The following is an 11,185-nucleotide window of genomic DNA, read 5'->3' as shown; positions in this document are numbered from 1 at the left end:
TACATGCATGCTACATACATACTACATACATACTACATGCTACATACATACCACATACATACTACATACATACTACATGCTACATACATTCATACATATATACTACATACATGCTACATACATACCACAAACATACTACATACATACTACATGCTACATACATTCATACATATATACTACATACATACTACATACATACTACATGCTACATACATACCACATATATACTACATACATACAATAGAATCATACAATACATACATAGACATACAGTACATATAACATAGAGTAACATACTTACCAATACTTGTCACATTGTTCCCCGAAGCCATTGTCTTTTCCGGAATAAATATTAACATAACAAACCACAAAAATACTCACCCACGATCCGAAGCAGTCCACGAGTGTGTCCCACGACGATCTTGGGTAGAGAACTGCAGCATCAGCTGATGCTGCCGTTCTCTACGGGCTGCAGGAATCCAATGACGGAAGGTAGGTATCCTTCCGCACTGTATTCCTCCGCCACTTAAAAAAAAAAAAAAGTCCCTAGTCTCACTTTATGCCATTGCTGTGTGGGAAATTCCCACACAGCAATGGCATAAAGTGAGACTAGGGACTTTTTTTTTTTAAGTGGCGGAGGAATACAGTGCGGAAGGATACCTACCTTCCGTCATTGGATTCCTGCAGCCCGTAGAGAACGGCAGCATCATCTGATGCTGCAGTTCTCTACCCAAGATCGTCGTGGGACACACTCGTGGACTGCTTCGGATCGTGGGTGAGTATTTTTGTGGTTTGTTATGTTAATATTTATTCCGGAAAAGACAATGGCTTCGGGGAACAATGTGACAAGTATTGGTAAGTATGTTACTCTATGTTATATGTACTGTATGTCTATGTATGTATTGTATGAATGTATTGTATGTATGTAGTATATATGTGGTATGTATGTAGCATGTAGTATGTATGTAGTATGTATGTAGCATGCATGTAGCATGCAGTATGTATGTAGCATGCATGTAGTATATATGTAGTATGTATGTAGCATGCATGTAGTATATATGTAGTATGTATGTAGCATGTATGTAGTATGTATGTGGTATGTATGTAGCATGTAGTATGTATGTAGCATGCATGTAGTATATATGTAGTATGTATGTAGCATGTAGTATGTATGTAGTATGTATGTAGTATGTATGTGGTATGTATGTAGCATGTAGTATGTATGTAGCATGCATGTAGTATGTATGTAGTATGCATGTAGTATGTATGTAGCATGTATGTGGTATGTATGTGGTATGTATGTAGCATGTAGTATGTATGTAGCATGCATGTAGTATATATGTAGTATGTATGTAGCATGTAGTATGTATGTAGTATGTATGTAGTATGTATGTGGTATGTATGTAGCATGTAGTATGTATGTAGCATGCATGTAGTATGTATGTAGTATGTATGTAGTATATATGTAGTATGTATGTAGCATGTATGTGGTATGTATGTAGCATGTAGTATGTATGTAGCATGTAGTATGTATGTAGCATGCATGTAGTATATATGTAGTATGTATGTAGTATGTATGTGGTATGTATGTAGCATGTAGTATGTATGTAGCATGCATGTAGTATGTATGTAGCATGCATGTAGTATGTATGTAGTATGCATGTAGTATGCATGTAGTATGCATGTAGTATGTATGTAGTATGTATGTAGTATACAGTATATGTAGTATGTATGTAGCATGTATGTGGTATGTATGTAGCATGTAGTATGTATGTAGCATGCATGTAGTATATATGTAGTATGTAGTATGTATGTAGTATGTATGTGGTATGTATGTAGCATGTAGTATGTATGTAGCATGCATGTAGTATGCATGTAGTATGTATGTACCATGCATGTATGTATGTAGCATGCATGTAGCATGCATGTAGTATGTATGTAGCATGCAGCATGTATGTAGCATGTAGTATGTATGTAGCATGTAGTATGTATGTAGTATTTTTTTTTTTTTAACATTTAACACATTAGCCGGATGATGGGACTACTACTGTCCCATCATTGGCTAATGTGTCAATCACTGTCATGGTAGCAGGCATCGCCAGATGGGACTTGTAGTCCCATCGGACGATGCTTGCATAGACCCCCGGACATCAGCACAGCCCCCCGGCAGGCCGGCACAGCCCCCCGGCAAGCCGGTACAGACCCCCACAGGGTGCACAGACCACCGGCAGGCCGGCACAGCCCCCCGGCAGGCCGGTACTGACCCCCACAGGGTGCACAGACCACCGGCAGGCCGGCACAGCCCCCCGGCAGGCCGGTACAGACCCCCACAGGGTGCACAGACCACCGGCAGGCCGGCACAGCCCCCCGGCAGGCCGGTACAGACCCCGGGCAGTCCACACAGCCCCCCGGCAGGCCGGCACAGCCCCCCGGCAGGCCGGCAGAGACCCCCGGAAGGCCCGAAATGACGGCGCATCATGATGCGCACACACCGCGCATCATGATGACGTCAGGCTGTCAATCAACTGAACTTCCGATTCCGATGCCGAATTCCGATATTGAAAAAATATCGGAAGTCGGTATCGGAATTCCGATACAGCAAGTATCGGCCGATACCCGATACTTGCGGTATCGGAATGCTCAACACTACTCACCACAGATCTATATAAGTTCCTTAGGGGGTCCAGTTCACAAAATGGGGTCACTTGTGGGGGATTTCCACTGTTTATGCAAATCAGGGGCTCTCCAAACGCAACATGGTATTCGATCTTAATCCCAGCCAATTTTGCGTTGAAAAAGTCAAATGGCGCTCCTTCCCTTCTGAACTCTGCCAAGCGCACAAACAATGGTTTACCCCCACATATGGTGTATCAGCGTACTCAGGACACATTGCTCAATAACTCTTGGGGTCCAATTTCTCCTGTTACCCTTGGTAAAACAAAAAAATGGATCTGAAGTAAATTTTTGGTGAAAAAAGTTAAATGTTTATTTTTTTAACATCCCAAAAATTCCTGTGAAGCACCTGAAGGGTTAATAAACTTCTTGAATGTGGTTTTGAGCACCTTCAGGGGTGCAGGTTTTAGAATGGTGTCACTTTTGGGTATTTTCTATATGTAGACCCCTCAAACTGACTTCCAATGTGATGTGGTCCCTAAAAAAAACGGTGTTGTAAAAATGAGAAATCGCTGTTTAACTTTTAACCCTTATAACTTCCTAACAAAAAAAAATTTGGTTCTAAAATTGTGCTGATGTAAAATAGACATGTAGGAAATGTTACTTATTAAGTATTTTATGTGACATATCTCTGTGTTTTAAAGGCATGAAAATTCAAAGTTGGAAAATTGCAAAATTTTCAAAATTTTTGCCAAATTTCTGTTTTTTTTCACAAATAAATGCAAGTCATATCAAAAATATTTTTCCACAATCAAGTACAATATGTCATGAGAAAACAGTGTCAGAATCACCAGGATCCATGGAAGCGTTCCAGAGTTATTACCTCATAAAGGGACAGTGGTCAGAATTGTAAAAATTGGCCTGATCATTAACATGCAAACCACCCTTGGGGTAAAGGGGTTAAGGAAAACCTGGTAATTTCCATAAGAATCTAAATTACGAAGGCATTTTTCTTTGTAATATTGGGGACCATTATCAAACTGGATTTGTCACCAGATTCCACTTCACAAACTGAATACACAGTTAATTAGATCTTATTCCTCATGAGACTGGTTTTTTTTCTTTAAAAATCCATGTTACAATGGCGGTATAATCCTTCTTAAAAATTAAACTCAATCTCTGTCTTTGGAACCTGCTTGACAGCTCCTCAGTGTACCTGTTCTGCCCATTTTGTGCAGCTGGATATTTTTAAGTGCTGTTACAGCTATGGCCATTAGGTGTCATAAGGTGTCATAAGTTGCCCCTTCTCTTTTATTCCTGTGTTTGGAATTTTTTGTTCCCCGTATGGTTAATTGCTCAGAAATGCCCCTTCTTCTAGCCTTGGTCAACAACATGTAACCATTCTCCAGCCGTCTGAGCAGCCCACATGTGTTTAACTTAGCTCTTTGCAAAAACATTGCTATAACAAGTAGATTCCGGTAAGGATAATGCAATTACGTGTTATGCATCTCTGTTAGCAGCCATAATGCAGCCCCCTATGATGTTTGCATTGCATGCTCAGTTCCTGTAATGTTATTTTACTGCATGTTTGTTATAAGCATCCTCTAGTTAGGCATCCTCTGTTCAGTGAGTGTAAAGCTGGCAGCCACTGGTTGTGTTAGATATTTCTTTCTCCTTTGCTGCTGTGTATGTTATATTGCTCAGCTCTTATATAATGCATGATAACAGCATCCTGTATCATTACTACTGTTATGATAATACTCTGCATTGCTATTACATGCCAGTTTTTGTATATTGTATACTGTCTACTAGTACTGACATGCTGTATTATTTGTCTTTCTGTAGTTTTTACCTGAATGCCATATTTTGTACAACAATCTACTGAATCATCCACATTGTGTTCAACAATCTCTGAAATCACCTACTACTTAGTACAACAACCCCTGATCTCATCTACTCTACTATACCATCTGTTATATCCCTCATTGTTGTCCATATCATCCCAATAAATATTGACTTAAGTATCCATACAGTCTTGTTTCTGGGAGTGGATGAAAGGTTAAGCCGTATGCTGGAATCCACACAGTGTCATATGTGGAAGAAGGCAGAACAGTACCTCCTTCCTGCTGGTGCAGAACTCTCACACTGCTCAGCACAAGCTGCAGCTGTCAGCCAGCCTGGTTGAGCGGAGTTTGAATACACCTAGACTTATCAGCTATCTTACTACATAGTTGTACTCAAAAAATGCTCATTTTAGTATCAGGATTATACAGCAATTTTGATATGGTTCTACAAAATACATTAGCCTCATCAGGTCTGCATTTAGAATTTGTATTATGATAACTGGTGTGAGATCTGCTTTAGAGACTAATATTACATATGCGAGTCTCAAAAAAAGATTGTTGGAATAAATTTATTACATGGAATCTGTCACCACTAGTGTTGAGCATTCCGATACCGCAAGTATCGGGTATCGGCCGATACTTGCTGTATCGGAATTCCGATACCGACTTCCGATATTTTTTCAATATCGGAATTCGGCATCGGAATCGGAAGTTCAAAGTTGATTGACAGACTGACGTCATCATGATGCGCGGTGTGTGCGCATCATGATGCGCCGTCATTTCGGGCCTGCCGGGGGTCTCTGCCGGCCTGCCGGGGGGCTGTGCCGGCCTGCCGGGGGGCTGTGTGGACTGCCCGGGGTCTGTACCGGCCTGCCGGGGGGCTGTGCCGGCCTGCCGGTGGTCTGTGCACCCTGTGGGGGTCTGTACCGGCCTGCCGGGGGGCTGTGCCGGCCTGCCGGTGGTCTGTGCACCCTGTGGGGGTCTGTACCGGCCTGCCGGGGGGCTGTGCCGGCCTGCCGGTGGTCTGTGCACCCTGTGGGGGTCTGTACCGGCCTGCCGGGGGGCTGTGCCGGCCTGCCGGTGGTCTGTGCACCCTGTGGGGGTCTGTACCGGCCTGCCGGGGGGCTGTGCCGGCCTGCCGGGGGGCTGTGCTGATGTCCGGGGGTCTGTGCAAGCATCGTCCGATGGGACTACAAGTCCCATCGGGCGATGCCTGCTACCATGACAGTGATTGACACATTAGCCAATGATGGGACAGTAGTAGTCCCATCATCCTGCTAATGTGTTAAATGTTAAAAAAAAAAAAAAAATACTACATACATACTACATGCATGCTACATACATACTACATGCTACATACATACTACATATATACTACATACATACTACATACATGCTACATACATACTACATGCATGCTACATACATACTACATGCTACATACATACTACATATATACTACATACATACTACATACATGCTACATACATACTACATGCATGCTACATACATACTACATGCTACATACATACTACATATATGCTACATACATACTACATACATGCTACATACATGCTACATGCTACATACATACTACATACATACTACATGCATGCTACATACATACTACATGCATGCTACATGCATGCTACATGCATGCTACATACATACTACATGCTACATACATACCACATACATACTACATACATACTACATACTACATATATACTACATGCATGCTACATACATACTACATGCTACATACATACCACATACATACTACATACATGCTACATACTACATACATACTACATACATACTACATGCATGCTACATACATACTACATGCATGCTACATACATACTACATGCCACATACATACCACATACATACTACATACATACTACATGCTACATACATACTACATATATACTACATGCATGCTACATACATACTACATGCTACATACATACCACATACATACTACATACATGCTACATACATACTACATATATACTACATGCATGCTACATACATACTACATATATACTACATGCATGCTACATACATACTACATGCTACATGCATGCTACATACATACTACATACATACTACATGCTACATACATACCACATATATACTACATACATACAATACATTCATACAATACATACATAGACATACAGTACATATAACATAGAGTAACATACTTACCAATACTTGTCACATTGTTCCCCGAAGCCATTGTCTTTTCCGGAATAAATATTAACATAACAAACCACAAAAATACTCACCCACGATCCGAAGCAGTCCACGAGTGTGTCCCACGACGATCTTGGGTAGAGAACTGCAGCATCAGATGATGCTGCCGTTCTCTACGGGCTGCAGGAATCCAATGACGGAAGGTAGGTATCCTTCCGCACTGTATTCCTCCGCCACTTAAAAAAAAAAAGTCCCTAGTCTCACTTTATGCCATTGCTGCGTGGGAAATTCCCACACAGCAATGGCATAAAGTGAGACTAGGGACTTTTTTTTTTTTTAAGTGGCGGAGGAATACAGTGCGGAAGGATACCTACCTTCCGTCATTGGATTCCTGCAGCCCGTAGAGAACGGCAGCATCATCTGATGCTGCAGTTCTCTACCCAAGATCGTCGTGGGACACACTCGTGGACTGCTTCGGATCGTGGGTGAGTATTTTTGTGGTTTGTTATGTTAATATTTATTCCGGAAAAGACAATGGCTTCGGGGAACAATGTGACAAGTATTGGTAAGTATGTTACTCTATGTTATATGTACTGTATGTCTATGTATGTATTGTATGAATGTATTGTATGTATGTAGTATATATGTGGTATGTATGTAGCATGTAGTATGTATGTAGTATGTATGTAGCATGCATGTAGCATGCAGTATGTATGTAGCATGCATGTAGTATATATGTAGTATGTATGTGGTATGTATGTAGCATGTAGTATGTATGTAGCATGCATGTAGTATGTATGTAGCATGCATGTAGTATGTATGTAGCATGTAGTATGTAGCATGCATGTAGTATATATGTAGTATGTATGTAGCATGTAGTATGTATGTAGCATGCATGTAGTATATATGTAGTATGTATGTAGCATGTAGTATGTATGTAGCATGCATGTAGTATGTATGTAGCATGCATGTAGTATGTATATGGTATGTATGTAGCATGTAGTATGTATGTAGCATGCATGTAGTATATATGTAGTATGTAGCATGTAGTATGTATGTAGCATGCATGTAGTATATATGTGTTATGTATGTAGCATGCATGTAGCATGCATGTAGTATGTATGTAGTATATATGTGTTATGTATGTAGCATGCAGTATGTATGTAGCATGCATGTAGTATATATGTAGTATGTATGTTGCATGTAGTATTTATGTAGTATGAATGTAGCATGTATGTAGTATGAATGTAGCATGTATGTAGTATGCATGTTGTATGTATGTAGCATGTAATTTTTTTTTTTTTTTTTTTTTTACATTTAACACATTAGCCGGATGATGGGACTACTACTGTCCCATCATTGGCTAATGTGTCAATCACTGTCATGGTAGCAGGCATCGCCCGATGGGACTTGTAGTCCCATCGGACGATGCCTGCACAGACCCCCGGAGCCTGCACAGACCACCGGCAGGCCGGCACAGCCCCCCGGCAGGCCGGCACAGCCCCCCGGAGCCTGCACAGCCCCCCGGCAGGCCGGCACAGCCCCCCGGCAGGCCGGCACAGCCCCCCGGAGCCTGCACAGACCACCGGCAGGCCGGCACAGACCACCGGAGCCTGCACAGACCCCCTGGCTGGCCGGCACAGCCCCCCGAAAGGCCCGTACAGACCCCAGAGAGGCTGTACAAGGGCAGGAAAGGGTTTTTCTTATTCCGATACCGGAAGTCCCATAGACTTGAATGGGACTTCCGGTATCGGAATCGGCGATACCGATACTTTTTTTAAAGATCGGCCGATACCATCCGATACGATACTTTGAAGTATCGGACGGTATCGCTCAACTCTAGTCACCACATTTGCCCTAATTTATTAATATGGGCATACAGGCAATGGACTGCTGAGAACAGTCCTACCTGTGTGTCTCATATCAGATGTGTTGTTGCTGATAAAACATCTTTTGTTAACTTTATATAAATTACCTTTGCCATGCTCTAGGGGAGATGGTGCCTGGAAGATAACTCTGCCTTCAGAGCTTGTTTTAAATAGAAGGTGGAGTTACCAGTGTGATGTGTAATGGACCAGTGTGTTGGCCGCTCTCTGCTCTCCTGATCTCACTGCAGAGTAGTGTGATTATACCTGACACATCAGCAGTTTACTTTCAGCTTCAGCTTCTATCTCACAGGAAACAGGGTTGTAGTATGACTACAAAACAGCAGACCTCAGAGAGCTGCAAAAAATATGTTTGCAAGAAGACAAATTTAATTTATCCTGTTCAGTGTTAGTTACTTGTCTCACACTGATAACTCCCCCTCCATGTAAAATAAGCTTTGGGGGCAGAGTTATCTTCCAGTAACCATCCTCCCCATAGCCTGGAAGAGCTGACTTATATAAAGTGATAAACCATGATTTCTCACCAACAAGACATCTGATATGAGACACACAGGGAGGACTTTTTTCAGCAGTCTATAGCGTGTATGCACATATTAATAGTTTAGATAGGTCTAATGTGATGACAGATTCTCTTTAAAGGGTGCATGATTCTTAAGAAATGTGATATTCTTTTGTTCTGCCATAAGGTCAAAAATTGATATGTTCTAAAAGTGGCTCCGTGGCCATTAAATTTGAACAGCTGCACAGCTCCAGCTCCCTCTGCCTTTTCTGGAAGTCTGGCCAGGTTATGGCGCGTATGCCATGACATCATAGCATGTATGAGCTCCACTGGCTGTTGCCAGGACACCAGAAGCAGAGCTACACCTGCGGGGGATCGTCAGTGAGGTAAGTGTGAAAAACTTTTTTTCTTTAGAAAATAAATTAAATGAGTGAGGGAAACTGCAAATGATGAAGTGAGCGGAGGAAGGGGGACTGCAAAGAATGAAGTGGGGGAGTGGCACTCCAAATGATGCAGTGGGGGGAGAGAGAGTGCAAATGATGAAGTGGTGGGGATTGGAAATGATGAAGTGTTGGAGGAGGACTGCAAATGATGACGTGAGTAGAGGGAGAGGGACTGCAAATGATAGTAACATAGATATTAAGGTTGAAGGGAGACTTTAAGTCCATCTAGTTCAACCCATATCCTGTCCTAACTTGCTCTAACATGTTGATCCAGAGGAAGGCAAAAAAAAACCCATGTGGCAAGCAGTAAGCTTCACATTGTGGAAAAAAATTCCTTCCCGACTCCACATACGGCAATCAGACTAGCTCCCTGGATCAACACAATATTAAGGAAACTAGTGTATATACCCTGTAATATTATACTTTTCAAGAAAGGCATCCAGTCCCTTCTTAAATTTAAGTAGGGAATCACTGATTACAACATCATATGGCAGAGAGTTCCATAGTCTCACTGCTCTTACAGCAAAGAATCCGCGTCTGTGAGTATGCTTAAACCTTCTTTCCTCCAGACATAGAGGATGCCCCCTGGTGCCCGTCACAGGTCTAAGAGTAAAAAGATCATTAGAAAGGTCTTGGTATTGTCCCCACATATATTTATACATTGTAATAAGATCACCCCTAAGCCTTCGATTCTCCAAACTAAATAACCCCAGGTGTAATAACCTGTCTTGGTATTGCAGACCCCCTTGTTCCCTAATAACTCTTATGTGCTATGAGTGGAATAATATCCACATTAACTAAAATCATTTAATGATATAATGCTGATGCACTGTCAGTATATATATTGATTTGGATGAGTGCGTCCCTTTTGTATGTGCTTGTGTGCTACCATATCTTTGTGTGTTTTTCAATCCTTTCCCCTAATTAACCTGTCAATTGGATTTTATAAAATTTCTGTGTGAATAAAATTATGAATTTTTTCTAAAAAACTTTTTGGCCTTATAATCACCTTTTTTTGGTATGGTTTATATGTTGCTCGTGATAGGCAACCACAATCCGCATTACATATATATGGTAAATGTATTATTCGATATACCATGTATGTAAGTTTGACCTGTTGGTTCTGTATGCCTCTTTTAATGCATCCCATTATTTTATTTGCCTTTGCAGCAGCTGCCGGACACTGGCCACTAAATGTGAGTTTGTCGCCCACCCATACACCCAGGTCTTTTTCAGTGACAGTTTTGCCCAGTGTTTTACAATTAAGCACATAATTATACATCTTGTTCGTTCTACCCAAGTGCATGACCTTACATTTATCCCCATTAAAGCTCATTTGGCCTACAATTTCCAAGTTCAGTTTTTGTCCCCTTTTTGAATATTGGCACCACATTTGCTATACGCTAGTCCTGTGGTACAGACCCTGTTATTATGGAATCTTTAAAGATTAAAAATAATGGTCTATGACTGTACTTAATTCCTGCAGTACTCGGGGGTGTATACCATCTGGGCCCGGGGATTTGTCAATTTTAGTGATTTTTAGACGCCGCAGTACTTCCTGCTGGGTCAAGCAGGTGACATATTTTTTTATCCCTGATCATGTTATCCATCATGGGATTTTCTTGTGTAAACACTGTTTAAAAAAAGTCATTTAGCATATTGGCTTTTTCCTCATCCTCATCCACCATTTCACCCAGA

This window comes from Dendrobates tinctorius, unplaced genomic scaffold (genome assembly GCF_039654945.1).
Source record: "Dendrobates tinctorius isolate UK_male_01 unplaced genomic scaffold, ASM3965494v1 ptg000245l, whole genome shotgun sequence".
Lineage (NCBI taxonomy): Eukaryota > Metazoa > Chordata > Amphibia > Anura > Dendrobatidae > Dendrobates > Dendrobates tinctorius.
The sequence above is the reverse complement of the archived record's forward strand: the minus strand, read 5'-3'. Positions refer to the sequence as shown.